Source organism: Pan troglodytes, chromosome 3, assembly GCF_028858775.2.
Source record: "Pan troglodytes isolate AG18354 chromosome 3, NHGRI_mPanTro3-v2.0_pri, whole genome shotgun sequence".
Lineage (NCBI taxonomy): Eukaryota > Metazoa > Chordata > Mammalia > Primates > Hominidae > Pan > Pan troglodytes.
This window is the reverse complement of record NC_072401.2, coordinates 150,048,502-150,068,749: the sequence shown is the minus strand read 5'-3', so window position 1 is coordinate 150,068,749 and position 20,248 is coordinate 150,048,502. Positions and strand designations below refer to the sequence as shown.

Genomic DNA, 20,248 nt, shown 5'->3' with positions numbered 1-20,248 from the left:
TTGAATAATTTGAAACTTTTGTTTCAGTTACATATAAGTAACTATAGTTCAAACGGTTTTCCCTGCATTTACGTATAACTGCAGATACTGGTTTCGTGGAGGAAAATAAAATATGCTTTCTCTTATCTTTCACCCGCTTTTTCCCCAAGTCTGCTGCTCTTAGTACCACAGTCTGCTCCTCTCCTTTTGAGGTTATAATTAGAACAGGGATAAAGAAAAAGCAGAGAGGGGTCCTTGTGAACTTAGAGAACTGGGGAAAAAGAATGAAGTCTCAGGAGATGAAGGGAGGGACAGACACTAAGTGGAATTCTCAAGAAAATGTCTCTAGCAGGTGCCACAGCTCTAGCCCAAGGAGCGGAGACTGGGACTCAGTTTCTCTTTTTGCTCCTTGCTTTCTCAACTAAGCTCTAACTCTTCTCTCAAACATGGTTTAATAAAGATTCATCTAAAAGAGGAATTAGTACACACATTAATCTGTGACTGTTAGCTTTATATAGAGTTTACCAGAGGAAACAGCTCATGCACAGGTGTATACGCATTCTAAAACGGAATTAGGCTAGGTGCAGTGGCGCACACTTGTAATCCCCACATGTGGGAGGCTGAGGCAGGAGGATTGTGCTTGAGCTCAGGAGTTCAAGACCAGCCTGGACAACATAGTGAGACCCTATCTCTACAAAACATAAAAATAAAAAAATTAGATAGGTGTGATGGTTCACATCTGTAGTCCCAGCTACTTGGGAGGCTGAGATGGGAGGATTACTTAAGCTTAGGATGTTGAGGCTGCTGTGAGCCCTGATTATACCACTGCACTCCAGCCTGGGCAATAATGTAAGATCTTGTCTCAAAAGTAAGAGAATTAATTTTATTATTAATACATACTTGATATGCTAAGGCAATGTGAAAACTCCCATTCTTGTTATTTCTGTGTACACTGTTTTCTTTTTCTTTACTGTAATTGACATTCTTTTCAGTATTGCTTGTAACTTTCTTCCCATGTTAACCCATCTAGGTGAATAAGTAACTGTATTTATAAATTGAAAAATTGCAGAACAAGTCATTTTTATTTCTCCAGGGAAATAGGATCACATTAAGTCTGATAGTAGTTAGCCAAAAGTGCACTTCAGAAAAATTATGAAAATATTTAAGATTTCTTTTAACAGTTGTTGAAAACTAGATTTATTCTCCCATAGGAGCTCGGTGAAATTTTGTTAAAGGCTAGGTTTATTTACTGTTATTAAGTTTACATTTTCCTGATGCAAACAGATTATTTTAGGGTAAAAATAAGATATTTTTGTCAGTTTTAAGCCAACTGAAATTACTACTTTAAGGCTGGGCACGATGGTTCATGCCTGTAATCCCAGTACTTTGGGAGGCTGAGGCGGGTGCATCACCTGAGGTCAGGAGTTCAAGACCAGCCTGGCCAACATGGTGAAACACCGTCTCTACTAAAAATACAAAATTAGCCAGGTGTGGTGGCAGGCGCCTGTAATCCCAGCTACTCGGGAGGCTGAGGCAGGAAAATCACTTGAACCCGGGGGGCAGAGGTTGCAGTGAGCCAAGATCACGCCATTGCACTCCAGCCTGGGCAAAAAGTGAAACTCTGTCTCAAAAAAATAAATAAAATAAAATAACTACTTTAAACAGTGTAGTACAGAATGTATGCAGTGCTTGATTTGATTAAAGTTAAATTCTTCATCCTACCTCAAGGATAATAAGTGCATTTTATGTTTATATTCAAATTTGTTAACATATGCATTGCTTTTATGTAAAGACTTTGAACCTTTCTGGTTGATACTGTGAAATGGAAGACCTAGGGCTTGGCTTTGCTCATATTTTAATTTTGAATTGTTAGTCATGAATTTTTAGTGTCTTGTTTCCTCTTTCCATAAGCCTGGCATAAAATGCATATTCTCGATAGTTATAGCTCATCCAATAATGTGAAGAAAAGGAATTAAAGCTTGCGTTCATTTAGTGTTCTGTCCTCCACCAAGTTTCAGTCTAATTTAATCACTCGTTATTTTGTCTTCAGATAACAGCTTCCGCAATTTTTCCTCCAAATGTTAGGGTGAAATTTACCTATTTCACAAGCCAAGAAATCAATCTTGATTTTTTTCACCCTTTGACAGTACTTGTGTTCAAAATTCAAGACTAGTTTCAAAGCCAGAACTTTATTTATTTATTTATTGAGACGGAGTCTTGAACTGTCACCTGGGCTGGAGTGCAATGGTGCAATCTCGGCTCACTGCAACCTCCGCCTCCTGAATTCAAGCAATTCTCCTGCCTTAGCCTCCCGAGTAGCTGGTATTACAGGCGCCTGCCACCACGCCCAGCTAATTTTTTGCATTTTTAGTAGGGACGGGGTTTCACTTATGTGGCCAGGCTGGTCTCGAACTCCTGACCTCAGGTGATCTACCCGCCTCAGCCTCCCAAAGTGCTGGGATTACAGGTATGAGCCACCATGCCCAGCCACTTTTTTTTTTTTAAGGGTGGTTATTGGTGAGTAGTTTGCATTTTAGTAAATACATACTTTGTCTCTTTACCTAGTAGTGTGAAATATAGTAGTCTGCATATGTTAACGAATGTGGGTATATGTGTGTTTTAAAATTAAGAATCTAGTACGTTTGTCACCAAAGTTTCTTAAGGAGGAATTTCTTGACAAAGCCATAAAAACTGAGCTTTCTTGAAGGGTAAGGGATTTGGAGTGTGGTAGGGGAGAAGAACCAGGCATTATCCAAAACTTAAAAATGGGTGTGTGGGTGTGTGTGTGTGTGTGTGCGTGCACGCACGTGTATTTATTTATGTTTATGGTCATGCATTCCTATTTAGTCTTCTTGAGTTACCATTTGCAATCAGACTAGGGTCCTGGGAAAGTTTTTTGCACATCATTTAGTACATATGAATGTGAGCTGTGTTTACTTTACAAATAGGTTATATTTCAAAATGTGATTCTGGGCCGGGCGTAGTGGCTCACACCTGTAATCCTAGCATGTTGGGAGTCCAAGGCTGGCAGATCGCTTGAGGTTAGGAGTTCGAGACCAGTCTGGGTAAAATGGCAAAACCCCATCTCTACTAAAAATACAAAAATTAGCCAGGCATGCACCTGTGGTTCCAGATACTTGGGAGGCTGAAGCATGAAAATCTCTTGAACCTGGGAGGTGGAGGTGGAGGTGGCAGTGATCCGAGATCACACCACTGCACTCCAGCCTAGGTAACAGAGCGAGAACCTGTCTCAAAAAAACAAACAAACAAACAAAAAAAAACCAGACTTGACTCTGTAAGTTCTTTGAGATGTATTCTTAAAAATATTTCCTTTATGAAATAATGTTATTAATAGCATGGAATTCCATCTTGGGATGCTAGGAATGTATTCTCCTTTTGGAGAATACATGTTGTTTCCCTGGAGGATAATTCATTTCGTGACTCACATTTTGGGTCTTCTTTTCATGAGGCCCTATAGGTGAAGAGCTGTCTCCTGCATTTCTGGGTCTTGGCCTGTGCATTTGGCTTTGGGTGCTGATGACTAGTATGGCCCTTGATACAAAGCTAGCAGGGTGTCTGGCATGAATGCTGGTGTGGGGTGGGGTCATGGGAGCAACCTTCCTGAGGTACAGATTATTTTAAATTTGGTCACCATTTGTGTACAACTTTTATTCCCTGTTACTTGCTTGAACTTTAGATTGCAAATAAAAGAACACATCACTTTTTATTTAATACTATTTTTTGTTTATTTTAAAAATTTGTTTTAATAGAGATGTGGTCTTACTGTGTTGCCCAGGCTGATCATGAACTTGTTTATTTTTAGAGATGGGGTCTTGCTGTGTTGCTCGGGTAGGACTTGAACTCCTGGGCTCAAGCAATCCTCCTGCCTCAGCCTCCCCAGTAGCTGGGCTACAGGCATGCAGCACTGTGCTTGGGCTTACATATATTTTTTATGTAGATCAATTTGCTGGAGATTTGAATAGTTTAACTTCATATTTCCTATGAGGATGATCTGTAGCCATGAGGATTCGAAGGTACATTATTTTCTATACAGCAATGATTCATGTTGTTTTAATAGTTTATGAATGTCCTGTTCAGGTATTCGTTATCTTAGTATTGCAAAGTAACAGACTTGAACTTTTTTAGAGCTGAAATTTAAGCTTTTATTTATGAGACTATTCTGATTTGTAGAATTTTATGCCAACATTTACCAAAAGAAAAAGATGATCTCGATCTTCAGTTTGCTGCTATATATCCAGTTCCTGTAAAATATTTTATTTTTAAAGAATAGTACAGAAGATATTGATAAATATTTTGATTTCTTTTGTTTCTAAAGATCAAGTGAAATAAATGTGATTAAATGTTACTAAGTTACTGAACACACAGTAAATTGTGTTCAGCGTTTGCTTGAAATAATAAACAAATGTAATCAGGCATTTTAACTGGAGTAAAAGACAGCTGTCAATATTCTTGAAACTTTATAAAAGACATTTATCCCTAGGTTATGGTATTCATGTTATAAATTAGCCATGAAGGATTTCATAGTATAAAAGAAAAATAATAAAACCATTGTCTCCCCTTATACTTTGGAAGTGCTACCGCACTTTTCTCTTGAACAAACAACAGGAGATTGTAGTACACATTTGAATGATTGACGTTTGTTTCTTGGGAACAGCCTATTACTGATTGTGGGAAAAGGAGGTTGCCCATACTTACCTATTTTCATTCAGTTCCACTTGCTAAATAAGCACCATTATGTAACTGTTGTTATCAGACAATAGCCCTTTTTCTAGATTTTGGGTAAAGTTTGCTGGGACTGTACCTATCATTAGAAAGAGGAAATCTCTTTCTAAGGTACTGTAATACCACTATTTGTTTAATTTTATACTAAGTCTTTTAACTTCGTGTAACTCTTTTGAGTAGTAAGGACAAACTCTCCTACCTTTGGTCTTTCATTAGTGTATTCTGAGTCTACTTCAAGATCTGTAAAATGCAAATGATAAGATGCACATCAGAGTTGTAGGTATATAAATAACATTGAAAAAACCATACAGGCAAATATATCCAAATGAATCAGAACCTGTAATTCCTAATTTATATGCAGAATTCTAGTATTTAATAGGAAATCAACAAAATAGCACCTCACTCTTCTGGTGTCCCCCACTGCACGTGCCTTCCTTCTCCTATTCCAGGAAATTTTCAGGGTCAAACATATTAAGACTCTCATAAAAGGTTCGCAATAAGGACTCCAAGATTCTGAGTCAGGTGAAAATCTTACATTGGGCTCACTGTGCTCTGTACATTTTGGAATGATTTTAACACATTGTAAGAGTAAGGGGGCTTATGAATAATATTTAAATAGTACTATGGAATTTTGTAACCCAGATCATCCCATCTTTATTATGATGGCTTTTTATGTTAATACATAATGTGTCATACATTATGTTTGTTTAAAAAAAACCCTAAGTTGAAATACTTTTCCCTATTTCAGGAAATGAATTCGAAATTTCTTCAAAATCGCTTGATGTCCCTTAACTCTTGGGAACTCCAGTTTTTTTCCCTGATAGTTGTATAGCATATGATAATATTAGTTATTTTCATTATGGTTCATATTTTCTATTATTTATAAGATAAGATTGGCATCTGGGCACCGTGGCTCACGCCTGTAATCCCAGCACCTTGAGAGGCCAAGGCGGGTGGATCAACTGAGGTCAGGAGTTCAAGACCAGACTGACCAACATGGTGAAACCCCATCTCTATTAAAAATACACAATTAACCATGCTTGGTAGTACATGCCTGTAATCCCAGCTATTTGTGGGGCTGAGGCAGGAGAATCACTTGAAACTGGGAGGTGGAGATTGCAGTAAGCCATGATCACGTCATTGCACTCCCGCCTGGGCAACAAGAGTCAAACTCTGTCTCAAAAAAAAAAAAAAGAAAATATAAGATTGGCTTATCTACTTTATAGTAAATTGAATTCCTCATAATGTCTTCTTTGCTTTTTTGATTTATATTTTGGAAATAAAAGTAAGCCCTTTTAGACTTAATTTTAGACCTCAACAGATTTTCTTACCCTACAAATGTACAGTAGAAAGTTTTCTTCCACCCTAACAAATCTATTTCCTACATTTAATTCCTTACACTTATTAGAAAAATTCATCAACTGACCTGTGTACTTTAAAGTAACCCTTTGCAACTGTGTCATAAGCAAATTTCTAATGATCTTTCCATTTAGTGAGGCTATAATTGTTTAAGTTAAAAATAGTTTTCTCTGCTTAGAAGATAAACAGTGAAGTTAGATGTGTACTTTAGAATTATTTGCCCTTTATCTCTGTATTAGTCCGTTTTCATACTGTTATAAAGAACTACCTGAGTCCAGGTGCGGTGGCTCATGCCTGTAATCCCAGCACTTTGGGAGGCGGAGGCAAGTGGATCATCTGAGGTCAGGAGTTCGAGACCAGCCTAGCTAACATGGTAAAACCCCATCTCTACTAAAAATACAAAAATTAGCTGGGCGTGGTGGTGGGAACCTGTAATCCCACCTTCTCAGGAAGCTGAGGTGGGAGAATCACGTGAACCCAGGAGGTGGAGATTGCAGTGAGCCGAAATCACGCCATTGCACTCCAGCCTGGGTGAAAGAGTGAAACTCCATCTCAAAAAAAAAAAAAAAAAGAAAAAACTACCTGAGACTGGATAATTGACTGAGTCCATTAAGCACACTTAATCGACTCACAGTTCTGCATGACTGGAGAGGCCTCAGGAAACTTACAATCATGGCAGAAGGCAAAGGGGAAGCAAGGCACGTCTTACATGGCAGCAGGAGAGAGAGAGAGCAAGAGCGAGGGGGGAGCTGCCCAACACTTTTAAACCATCAGCTCTCATGAGAACTCACCATCAGAACAGCATAGGGTACACCACCCCCATGATCCATTCACCTCCCACCGGGTCCCACCCTCAACCTATGAGGATTACAATTAGAGATGAGATTTGGGTGGGGGCACAGAGCCAAACCATATCACTCTCAAATTTATCTGTGCCATTATTTTTCTTGAAAATACATGCCATTGTGAGGTAAATTTGCTGACTAAACCTATATACACCTGTCTTTCTAAGACTTCAATAAATTATTTGCCATTTTTCTTTTTGAACACCATTTGTTCTTAACAGGAGATCCCGTAAAACACTTACTATGTTTGGAAAGTTTTTGCTGCTTCTGGCTACTTGCTATTTTTACAAAGATATTATTTCTTATTTCTCTCCCTTTCTTTTCTCACCTGTATTACCTTTTTTTTTTCTCATGAGCTGCCTTTTATTACCTGTCAAGCCCACTGGTTTCTCTTTTGCTGAGTGTACGTGGCCAGGGCTGGGTTCCGGTGCTCCTAGTGTGAAGCTGGCTTCTACAGACCTCAAAGTTTATCTGCCCTTGACATTGTTATCCACATCTGTCCCCCAACTCCACCCCAGCTGCACCAGCTGCCTTATCTCTTGCTCCACAGCGTGACCCCCCTGTGCCCACTGCAGGATCGCTGTGATTCTGTTGCTTGGTTTCTGATAGCCCTTCCAACTTGGAGCTTTGCCTTAGTCATGCTCTGTGCCCACTGGCTCTAGCTAGTTCCTAGCCTTGAACTGGTGTGTACCTTCTCTGCTTCTCGTTGTCTTTCTGCTTCCTGACTACCTTGCTGTCTCAGCCCTGTGTTCCTTCTCGTGTCTGTGTTGGCTCTTCTAAGTTCCCTCCTGTCCTTGTGATACACTGTGCTGGGAACACAGCCAGCACCCCTGGGGCTGACTCCCTCGTTTTTTGTAGCTCTTTGAAAATTATATTTCAGTTTGGGTAAGTTTTACTAAATTAAGAAAAAAAACCCAACATGCCATCTGATCCCTTAACACTATTTTACTATATATAAAATATTTGGTGACCATAATCTTTAAAGCTTGGTAATTGTTGCTTAGGTATACGTGTGTATACATGTGTGTTTTGTCACTTATGTTTCAAAATATTAATCTCTTTCTCACAGAGTAAATATTCTATATACATTGTTTCAAGCACAAGAAAGGGAATATTGCCATAGATTTCAAAATCTTCATCATAAACAGGCATTGGTGGTACAGTTTTAATAGACGAAGATATAATGTCCTTGATATAATGTCCTTGAAATCTAGTCCAAACATCTAGCAATCCTAATTTCATGTTCCAATGGCATTGAAATCAAACATAGGAGATTTCATCCATCTGACTTTAGGTATTTCCATTTAATAAAATGGAGGGAGAAAGGCCAGGCTCACTCATATCTTTGTGGTGGGTGGTCAGGTGGTATTGATGACTGTCCTTCTTTTTCTCATCTGGCCCCGGTACATGGCAGGAAGACATTTGAAGCAAGACGGATCAAAGTGACTTCACTATTTCTTGCCTTCTTGCAGTTAAAACAAAAGAAACAGCCTACTTCAACTTCTTTATCTTTTTCTATCACTATTTATAGGTATACTGAAGTCTTTTTCTTTTTTTTGCAAATGCCAGTGGAACTACTTACTTCTGACCCCTAAACAATATCATGTTTGCTTTGATATGTATCCCATTTGCCTTGTTTTCAAAACCTTTTCATCTTTTCTCAGACCTGCGCCAAAGACAAAAGCCTAACTTTTATTTTAAAAACTTCTGAAAAAAACATCCATAATTGCTTTTAAGAGTGTTAGGCAAAAGATGAAAGTTATTTTGGTATACTTAACAGTTATCGTTTTTAAGTACAAATTTTTGTAACCTTGGAAAATACTTAAATTGAGCAGTAAAGCCAGTAGTAAAAATATGGATGTCTTTTTATTTGAAGGACTACCACGTACACTGAAGGCAAGAAAAGACTAGAATATAGACTTAAATAAATTCCAGGGGTCCTTTCACACACTTATACACACACACCACAGGCTTAAATAATAAAGGTATCTAATTCAATCCTCACTCAGTACTCCTGAGAGCACTTTCTTGAATCTACATGATTTTTATCTCATTTGTAAGAAAAAGAAGTTACACTGAGTTAACTGAATTTGGAACTTTCATTTTGATTTTTCTTTCTTTCAAGAAAAGCTAATTTTAAACAGGCTTGATACATTTTTGTAAGAGTGAGGAGGTAATGAGGAATTGTCATAGAAGTTAATGTATATATTAATATTCCTTTACTTTCCAGGAGGGATTTGTCTGCAAACCCCCACCACCCCTTGCTGTTCCCTCGTACTAGAATATGAGTTCTAATTATCAGGACTTTTGTGTGTTTGGTTAGTTGATACATATCAAGAGACCTAGAACAGTGCCTGGTATACATTAGTTGCTTAGTAGTTGTGTTGAATAAATGAATAGAGGGAGAAGGTAACTGTTTCAATACCTGCTTATTGCTCATAATAGTTGGATATTTGGAAGTAACTATCCTTATTCTTTAATACCAGGACAGCAACAGAAATCAGGTGAGGAGGGAGGTACTAGTTAGCTAATGAATGAGCTAGAAAGAAGCCAGGCCCTGATTAGTTCTTTCTTCTTCCACTCCAACCACTGGCAAATGTCTAAATAGTCCTTTTAATGTAAATTAAATGTTTAAGTAATTTTAATATCTGTTCTAATAAGGGCCAAGTATACCCACGGCTCTGCTAATAGTGATAGTTTTTTTCTCAAAGCCAAAATATATATGAGAGGAGGATGCGGGCAGGTGGAAAGGGGACAGAGATGGAAAGAGGTAGAGTATTTGGTAGTTTTTGCTTTTTTTAAAAAAAATTTTCCTTAAAAATAGAGTAGCGTGCAAGACATCTAGAAAAGATGGTGGCTAAGGAAATAAATATTATATTTTTATGTACTTTTGTGTGGCCACATGGAGCAGCACTAGTTCAGTGTGTGCCGAAAATCTTAGTGGCCAAAAAACAGCCTTTCTGAAACCTTAGGCTTCAAATATTTGTGGAGGGAGGAAGTCAAAGAAACAACCCCAAACTTCAAACCCTGAGAAAAACAAAGACCCAAAGAAAGTACTCAGGATTCCTTCATTGTTCTGGTCATGCCAAGTCAGGAAATGAGCATTCAGTTTGGTTTATTAAAATCATTTTTAAAGGAGCATTTTCCCTTGAAAGTGGAAACAGTGAAATGGATCAGAAAAAAAAGCAAAGCATATGAAAATAATAACAACAGTAAGAATTTTAAAAATAACAGCTCAAATTCGTGGAGAATGTGATCATGGAAGAGAACTCTACTGTCTGGGAGTGGAAGAAGCAGTTTCCAACTTCACCTCCATACTTTAATGTTTACCCTTGAAGACCTATGACCACCATACTTAGTAGAGCACTATTGCCCACATAATAGTAAAGAATAATTTTTATCTAATTGGAAATGCTATCCTATAGCAGAATCTTGTTTTATCATTAAAGCCAGAGGTCAGAAATGTGTTAAAATGAACCATAAGAAATTCCTGATTTTGCAATTAGGATTTGAAAACAGGTAGGAAACAACTATTTCCTATGGCAGCTCAGTTAAAAGTGAGCATAGGAAACCGTTTTTGGAATAGTGCAGCAATGATTCATCAGTCCTGAAGTATATTGGGGCTAGACTAGAAAAGGTGGCTCTGAATTTCTTTGCAGAGTCAGTCATCCAAATCTACTGACTAGTGCCCTATTGTTGCTCTTATTTAAAGCCTCTGCTGTTTTCTGCTGGGGGATTTCTTAATGAAAAAATACCCAAAGACTTCACTGATTATTTATTTGAACACATTCTTTGATGTCATCTTAACATACCATTTTAAATATTTTGAGGAGTGGAATTCCGCTCAAAGTCAGATAGTAGGTTTGAAATAAATATGGCATGGTGTCATGTCAGCAAAAGCACTATAACATTGCCATTAATTGTCATTAATGACTGCGAAGTATTTATAGATTTTTAGAATGAGCTTCTGTAAACATGTTCTCATGTAAATTTCTGAAATAATAAAAGATATCCTTTTATCCTTTGTGAAAAACTTAGTGTAAGAGAAGTAGAAGAGAGGGTGCAAGTGGACCGATGGAACAGTGTCTGTGATCTTGTGTCTCAGTCACACACAGCATCAGTAAGAGGTGGATTGAGAGGGCAGTACCAAGGGCAAGGAAAATGATTATTTCTACAATGTGAGGAAAAACACTAGGGGAAAAAGATGTTTGAAGCTTTGATTTGTTAATTACATTTATAGAAAGAAGCCATATTTTGTTGCTGAGAAAGGTCAGCATGATGAAGCATGTTTTACATCAACTTTTTGAAAATGTGGTAAGCAAAAAAAAAAAAAAAAAAAATGCTGAAATCAGTAACCTCTAAATAACTCGTGTTCAAGATTCACATTAGGTCCGGTACCCATCAGTCCTCAGCATCTCATGCCATCTGTATCAGCATCTAAGTCTGTATCTTAATGTAAGGATAATATTAAAGGGGAAAAAGTTACATTATGTCACATACACATGTGTACATATATAATCTTTTTCAAAAGCAAAGCCACTGTATTTGTGAATAAAAACATTCAAGTAAGCATTTAGTAGTCATTTTCTTAAAATATATGTTGTAAAGTACTGATCTACAGATGAGGCAGTAAGTTCATGATTCCTTCCCTGAGGATTCTGAATAACTTATAATAAATATAAGTATGCTCACACATGCCACAGATTGCAGAGGCAAATAAATTGTGCTGACAGGTGTTTTTTTTTGTTGTTTTTTTTTGTTTTGTTTTGTTTTGTTGGGTTTTTTTACTGTTTGTTTTTTGTACATAGATATAGTCATTGTATCAGCAACCACTGATTGGCATATGCATGCTCGGTAAATATTTCTGGAGATGATTTGATGTTAGATCTTTTTAGAAATTCTGTATATGCTCAAGTGCATGCTATCGGATATGGTTTTATGACAAAGACAACTTCCCTGAGTATGGAAAATCCTTAATAGAAAAGATGTGGAGTGATTTTTTTTTTACTTTAATATAGTTTACATATGCATCTTATACATGTGCATATATGCTTAAAAACTACCGTCAATAAGGTCAACAGTATCAACAATGACCACATCCCCATGGTGAGCCTTCAGTCTTGTCCTCTTGTTGGCAGTTGACACTACACACAGTCCACCATGGATGCTTTTTCCTCCCTTTGATTCCCAGATTCTGCCTTATCTTGCTCCCCTACTTGGACTTTTCTTCCTCAGGTTTGTTAGCAAGCTCTTCTTTCCCTGCCTAACTGGAAATGTTGGTTTTTTTGTAGATTTCTATCTAGGATCTTCTCTACCCTTTACTTCAGCTTTCGGGTAGGCTCAGTCAGTCATTGTTCCACAAACAGAACATGGAGTCCTTACTCTCTGAGGACAACCTATCTTTTAAGTTACATTCCAGCCTTTCTCTTGTCGAACATGTTTTTCAAGCTTGCCCTGTCCAATGGTCCCTGGAGTTTTCAGTTCACTAGGCCTTTATTCATTCATTGTCTCTATTGTGCATATTAAAAGTTGTAATCAGTCACTTAATTGTATCCTTTAACGTCGTAGATTTTTAAAACTGTTTCTTCATTTTCCATGCCACGTTGTTGGTTGCTTACCAGACATTTCAACTCTTTGTCCTAGAATCATTAACACTTAATCTCACATTAGAGACCCTCCATGATTTGGGCCATTTTCCATGGTTGTCTCTAAGGTACAGCTCCTTGAGTTTTGGATCTCAGTGTGTTTTGCCATCATCTGCACTTGGCATAATTTTTTCTTGACCCAGTTCCAATTTTATCTTGCACCAGTACCCCCAAACAAAAAAGTAAATTGTGGAAGACTAATTGTCATCACTGTGCTTTAAATTATTTTCCAAGGTATTTTTAATTATTTTCCAAGGTATTTATCTCCTCAAATTTTCTCAGTTTAGCTGTAACTTTATTCAAACAGCTCAGGTTGTAAGGTGTACATCAATTCTTTAATTCCTATCTGTAGTGCATTGTGAATCATGGCTTGAGAGGATGAACCTTATTTAATTAGGAAGTATCTTCCAAACATAAATGATTCATTTGTCAGCAAAGATAATATCATAAAAGAAAATATAACATAAAACAGCTCTCAAATATTCCCGCTAAATAATGAGAATATTAGAAGGAGCTACTTCAGGTTAAATATTGTGACTCAAGGCCAGGCACAGTGGCTCATGCCTGTAATCCTAGCACTTTGGGAGGCCAAGGCAGGTGGATCACAAGGTCAGGAGTTCAAGACCAGCCTGGCCAAGATGGTGAAACCTCATCTCTACTAAAAATATGAAGAAATTAGCCAGGCTTGGTGGCGGGTGCCTGTAATCCCAGCTACTCAGGAGACTGAGGAAGACAGTCGCTTGAACTCAGGAGGTGGAGGTTACAGTGAGCTGAAATCATGCCACTGAACTCCAGCCTGGGCGACAGAGCGAGACTCCGTCTCAAAAAAACAAAACAAAAACACTGTGACTCAAAATATAAGCCTTTCAAAACAAAAGGAAATGCAGCAAAGAGCTTTTTAAAATATGTTTTAAGTGTATTGAAAATAAGAATTTCAGTAAAACAGCTGTTAAAGGTTGATTTACGTTTGTTAAATGTATTTTTTAAAATATTGGTGGTTTCCAAATCCTTCTGTTTCTTAGATTTAGTGTTCTGTATATAAAAGAGTATATATTTGAATCTCAGTAATTATTTATCTTAATGATATAATGTGGCTGTTCCCAGCCTATACACTGCAGACACCAGGGGAGCCAGAATTCTTAGAAGAAATGTTGAAATCCATATGCACACAAAGTTCTGTTTACTGTATACAGTAAACAATATGGCTATTGTGGTATTATTTTAAATTATTTTTTTAAAAACCCTTTCTTCTGCTTACCATTGTTTTACAAATTAAAAGCCATACAGAAGAATATAATACAGAATGGTAGAATTACCTATAGGTCCACTATTATGGCAGTCACCATTAAGAACTACAGATCTAGCTGGGTGTGGTGGCATGTGCCTGTAGTCCCAGCTCCTCGGGAAGCTGAGGTGGAGGATCCCAGGAACCCAGGAGTTCTAATTCAGCCTGGGCAACATAGCAAGACCTTGTCTCTTTAAAAAAAAAAAAATTAAAAAAAAAAAAGAATTATAGATGGAATGGTAAATACTAATTAATCATAGCCAGAATTTAAATAACACTATTTGTCAGACACTGTTCCAAGTGTTCTTGAATATATTGAGTCATGTAATCTACAACAATGCAATATGGTAGGACCTTTGCTATCACTACCTAACAGGTAAGGAAAGTGTGGCACACAGTTAATAAACCTGACATATATGGCTCCTAGTTTTTCCTTTGGGTAGACTATAATTCTGTTATCTACAAAAATAGGAACATGTCATCCTCTATATACTGTTCTGCAACTATCAGGTCCAAAAGAAATTCCCCATAACTGTCCAAACTGCTCTTCCCCCCATCTTAGATATCAGTTAATAGTGTCACCATCCAGTATTTCTGCAAGTCCTGTTGATACTGTCTACTTTAAAAAAATTTCTCTGAATTAGCCACTTCTCACTGTCTTTACTACTTTTACCCTACTTCACACCATTATTATCTCCTGCCTGGACAACTGCAGAAGCTTCTTTGGCTGGTGTGCCCATGTCCAAGGTCACCCACTTCTGCAGTCCATTCTCCACCCAACAGTCACCGTAAGATTTTAAAATGTTAATAAGATCATGTGACCTGACTCCTTAAAACATTCCAGAGTTCACAGCACTCTGATGGCATGCAGGACAATAGTCTGCCTCCTTAGCCTTCCAAAGCCATGGGATCCAGCCCCATCATCTTCTTGGACCTCACATCCTGCACCCTCTCATCTTTCCTTCCTCCTTATTGACTACATTTTGGCCCCATTGCCCTCATTTTTTTCTCTGGAATGTGTTGCATTCATTCCTGTCTCAGAGACTTTGCACTTGCCCTTACCTTTGGCACCTTCACGTGGCTGGCTACTCTGTCATTTCAGTATCACCAGAGAAAGAGGCCTTCTGGGCCGGGTGCAGTGGCTCACGCCTGTAATCCCAACACGTTGGGAGGCCGAGGCGGGCAGATTACAAGGTCAAGATATCGAGACTGTCCTGGCCAACATGGTGAAACCCCATCTCTACTAAAAATACAAAAATTAGCTGGGTGTGGTGGCGCACACCTGTAGTCCCAGCTACTCTAGAGGCTGAGGCAGGAGAATCGCTTGAACCCGGGAGGCGGAGGTTGCAGTGAGCCGAGATCACACCACTGCACTCCAGCCTGCAACAGAGCGAGACTCTTGTCTCAAAAAAAAAAAAAAAAGCGGCCTTCTGGAGCTATTTTATTTAATGGATCCTGTCTCCCCCACCCTCCCCGTCTGATCTCAGTGTCTGTCATTTTCTTTGTAATACTTCCCTCTATCTGAAATTATTTGTTTACTTCTGTATTGTCTCTCTATTCGCCATGACTATAGAAGTTCCATGAGGATAAGGACTTTTCTCCTTCTAGTTTTTCTCAGTGCCTAGAACAGTGGGGCCCACAGTAGACTTTCAGTACTTGGCCTAGTTAATGAATAATTTAAACACACCAGCATGTTCAGATCAGTATGTGAGGATGTTTACTGATCTGCTGTTTATATGGTCCTCCAAATTCTCTCTGTGCTCTAAGATAGGTGAATGAATGTTTGAATTGATTACATATGGAAAAACAGAAAACACTGTAGCTGGTGGTGGTGGTGGTAGAAGCTTTTATCTGATTAAGTAATAGTATAAAAGATAGGTTTCTTTAATTCATATTAAGTGAGTTTAAAAAATACGACTATTTTTTACATGAAGAATTTCTAATCACTGAAAGTGGATCCGTCGCTACTGTTTTGTTATGAAATTACTGTAAGGATGGGAAAGATAGTTTTACGTATGATAATTCCTGGAACAACACGGTGCCTTAGAGAGTCTCAATGAGCCAATTTCTCCAGGCATTTTTTAATTTGTAAAAAATCATTTTTTTTCTTACGTAGCTTCTTGTTACTTCTCCCCAAGCACCATCCTTTTGGGGAAAAACATAGCCCACTAAGTGTTTTTGATGATTGGCTAGTGTATTTCCTCCTGACTGTCACCAAAATCAGTATAAACCTTTGGTTAATCTTTTCTATCTCTTTACTGAGTCCTTAGATGGAGTATATTTAGTATTGAAAATAGTTGCAGCTTTCTTGTGTTTCCCTAAGAGAAATACTGTCTTTACAAATGGAAATAAAATTTTCACTCATTTCTGCTTTATAATATTTTAACATTTGTATAAAATCCTCTGAACTACCTTTGCTGATGATAAACTTCTTTCTGTGAACAATGTTTCTTTGATTATTAACCCCCAAAATGATGAGTTTTCGTAGTTTTTTCTAACTCTTCAATATTAAAATGGTTTGGAGGGATGCAGAATACCATCTATTATTTACATTTATTCAGACATTTTAACCAAAATCAGCAGCACAGATATTATATCAATGTAAAAAAGATTTTGTGTCATATAATTAGCTGATTTAGAAAGAATAATATTTTATTACATTTTTTATGTTTGATCCAGATCAAACAATGTTTACTGGGTTTCAGAATACGTTGTTTTTAATTTGAGTTTGCAGCTCAATTTGGATTAAACTTGATCAGGACAGGCTATTCCATTTATTTTTATACTTTTATCTTAAAAGGATAGCTTGGAAAGGATCTTAGCTATCATCTGTTGAACCTCTTTTTGCTGAGAATTATGGCCCAGAGAGGAGAGGTGATTTTGCAAAGGTTTCACCAGTTAATGGCGGAGCTAGAACTAGAGCCCAGGCCTCCTTAGTGAGCCTCCATTCCTGTCTTTGATCCCTGCATGTTTGGCCCTCAGTTTGGGCTTTACATGCTATGTATAGATGTTTGGTAAATTTATTATTCTCTAAAGTTGAATTTTGACATACAAATCACTAAACATGCTTTGTATTTTAAAGACATTCAGTGTCTAAGAAGAAGGTGAGTTCAAGATCTGCCTCCCCCCATTTTGTGGTATGTATAATCTAAATGTGTTTCTTAAAACTGGATGCAAACAATTTTCCAACCATGTGCCATCTTTTAGTTTCAAAGATAACCACATGATAGTGTGTCAATAGAGACTCGAGTTTTCCAAACCCATCTATTTTTGTGACCTGTCTCTTGTGTTAATAATGCATATGTTTGCAAGACAGCTGGCTGAGCTTTTGACAATAGTCTGTCCCTGGATTCTTTTTTTCCTCTGTGCAAAGCTAAATGAACCATATGGGAATTGAACTGATAACCTTGGCCTCATTAATTTACCTTCTGTAAAATTGCCTTTTGTAAGTTTATGTTCTACTGTAATGAGATTAGGAGTGTGATTTCATTCCCTCAATAAATAGTACCAACACTGGGCTAAAGGCGTTGGGAACACAGAGATGCATACAATAAAATTTTTGCCCTCGAGGGATTAGGATAAGTGCACAAGTCACTAATACAAGAGCAAGAGTGGTAACTGCTAAAGGAGAAGGATTAGCAAAATGTGAAGGAGTTACGAGAAGGGAGAGTGGTACTTCATGCTGGGGGAACATCAGGGCCCTTTAATGATGGACAGGGTTTCCAGTGGGAGTGAGGGAGAGGAAATGCTAGGTCCTGTAAATGGTGGTTGACCAGAACACTTCAACAGGGATGTTGGCATGTGCTGAGCATAAGGTTAAGCATTATGATTAGACCCTGAAGGAGAAGACTGATAATAGGGAGAAAGACTTTAAGTGTCCTACTAAGATTTTTGTTTATGGTGGCATTCGGAAGGGATGATTGAAGATTTCTAAGCATGGAAGTAATACAGTCAGAACCTTTATCTTCAGATTCATTTGTCAGCAGTCACTGTAGAATGAACTGGAAGGAAAAGCTAGAGTTGTGGAAGAACCCTTGGGAATTAACAAGGGCCTGAACCAGTGTTACCAACAGTGGGATGCAGAGAAGCTATGTGAGAGTTTGCAAAGCTGGACTGAGCAGGACGTGGTGGTAACTGATTAGATTGGATAGTTGAGGGAAGAGTACAAGGTTTGAACCTGGGTAACTAGCAGATGGCAGCACTCTTTCACAACATCAAAATCTGGAGAAAGAAAGTAAATATTGTTTTGAGCATGATATGCTCAAGAAGCTAATAAGGCAGACTTGAAATTGGAACACGGGGTAGAGGTTGGAGCTGGCTGTAAGGATTTGGAAAGTCATTCACCAAGCGAGCTGTTTGAAGCTAGGATTGTGGATGAGATCATTAAGGGATAGAGTATAGAAATAAGAAAAAAGGAATGAATGCATAAGGGTCATTCTGGCAGGGGCTGTCAGGGAGTGGAGATGGTGGCGGGGAACAGAGCAAAGAGAAACCAGAAGATCAGCTAGGAAGCTTCTGCAGAATCCCAGGTAAGAGGTGTTGACAGCTCGAAGTAGATGGTGCTGGAGGAGTGTTTGGAGATTGATCAGAATCTGAATATGTTCTGTGGATAAAACGAATAAAATGTAACAGATTCAGGGCTGGGGGTGTTGTGTGAGAGAAAGAGAAGAGTCAGAGACAAGTCCGTGCTTTTTAGCCCAAGCACGGACTCTCTGCCTTAATCTAAACATGGTGTTCTCCTCATGCAGGTGTCTATGTTCCAATTTCCCCTGTATATAATAACATCAGTCCTATTAGATTGGGGTCCACCCTATTCCAGTATGACCTCATCTTAACTAATTACATCTGCACAACCCTAATCCCAAATAATGTCACATTACAAGGTACTAAGGGCTAGGACTTCAGCATATGAATTTTGGGGGGACACAGTTCCACCCATAGTAGTTGCCATTAACTGAGAAGAGGATATCTGTGAAATGAACACGTTTGGAGGCAGGGAATCCGCAAAGTTTTGCCCATGTTAAGGTTGAGGTGCGTGTTAGACACCCAAGTGGAGATACCACGTGGGCAGTTGAATAAATGGATCTGAAATTCCAGGGAGGGGTCTGGGCTAGAGATAAATATTTGGAAGTTGCCAGCATATTGGTGATATTGAAAGCCAAGAGACTAGATGAGATCACCGAGAAAGTAAGTTGGGATAGAAAAAGAGGAGAGTTCCAAAGACTGAAGGTAAGATCCCAATAAAATAGTACTGGGATCAAGGCCCACAGAAATGTCGAATAAAAATCCCACTTATGCTTATAGTTGTGAAAAAGCAATTACATTTTCATGATGATTTTAAGTTATATTCTAAATATTTACAAAGCCGTGGCGTTTTCTTGTGAAGTGTAAGATGAGTCAGACAGGGTATGGATTAAGTTTTACTGGCTAATATGTTGAAGAAGTTACTGGTGCTGAAATGGAATGTTTTGAATGCCATAAAGAAGTCAAAGGATACCAATAAAAATAATAAAGAGCACTTTTCTCAGAAGGAGAAACAACTTTGGAGAACATTATTTCAGTCCTTGATTTAAGAAGTCATTTTCTAGAAAGGCAGTTATGCTCTAAGCAGCTGTATAGCTTGTTCTTTCCTCTGTTTTTCGTGAGAGTATAGTTCAAAATACTTTAAACAAATATTAACGCATTATTATCACATTTTAGCAGACTTGAAAAATAAATCTTCACTGTAACATAACCATTTTAGCCTTTTCATTGACATTTTTCCATGTTTCTGCTGTTTGGCTTGGAGGCAAAAGCTTTGACAGCAAGGTGATAGAAGTGACATACAGCAACTCTATCCAGTTTCTGAGCCCATCCAGCTCCCATTTCTCTGAGCCCCCTTCTGCACATTCTTCCACCTCTGCCCCCTTTCTTACTCTGGCTCTCACCTAGTCATGCTTCAAAACTCAGGTTAGCTGTCACATTTCGGGAAGTGTTTTGTAATTCCTTTATTCATAGTGTGCTGCCCCCGTTACCCTGCACCGTAGCGCTGACCGTAGCGCACCATAGCGCTGACCGTAGCGCACCATAGCGCTGACCGTAGCGCACCATAGGGCTGACCGTAGCGCACCATAGCGCTGACCGTAGCGCACCATAGCGCTGACCGTAGTGCACCATAGCACTTTCCCCAGTTCTACTTTATGAAGTGTTGCTACTAGATCTTCATAATAGTTTATGCCCCCACCAACTTTGAGGGCAGAGACTGGATTTTTGTATTTTTTCTCTTGGTATCTTGCACAGGACCTGCAGGTAAATATTCAAGAAATGTATGTGAACTGCAAATTGAAAAATCAACTTGTTTGCCTGCTTGGTACATATGTAAACTGTCACTGAACTATGATTCCTTACCAGAA

The 20,248-nt window shown here is 38.3% G+C and overlaps 1 protein-coding gene across 5 annotated transcripts in view; it reads left to right on the top strand.

Annotated features, from left to right (window-relative positions):
* Positions 1-20,248, top strand: part of NR3C2 (nuclear receptor subfamily 3 group C member 2) — a 366,173-nt gene that overhangs the window by 164,195 nt on the left and 181,730 nt on the right. The gene's annotated exons all lie outside the window — the stretch shown is intronic.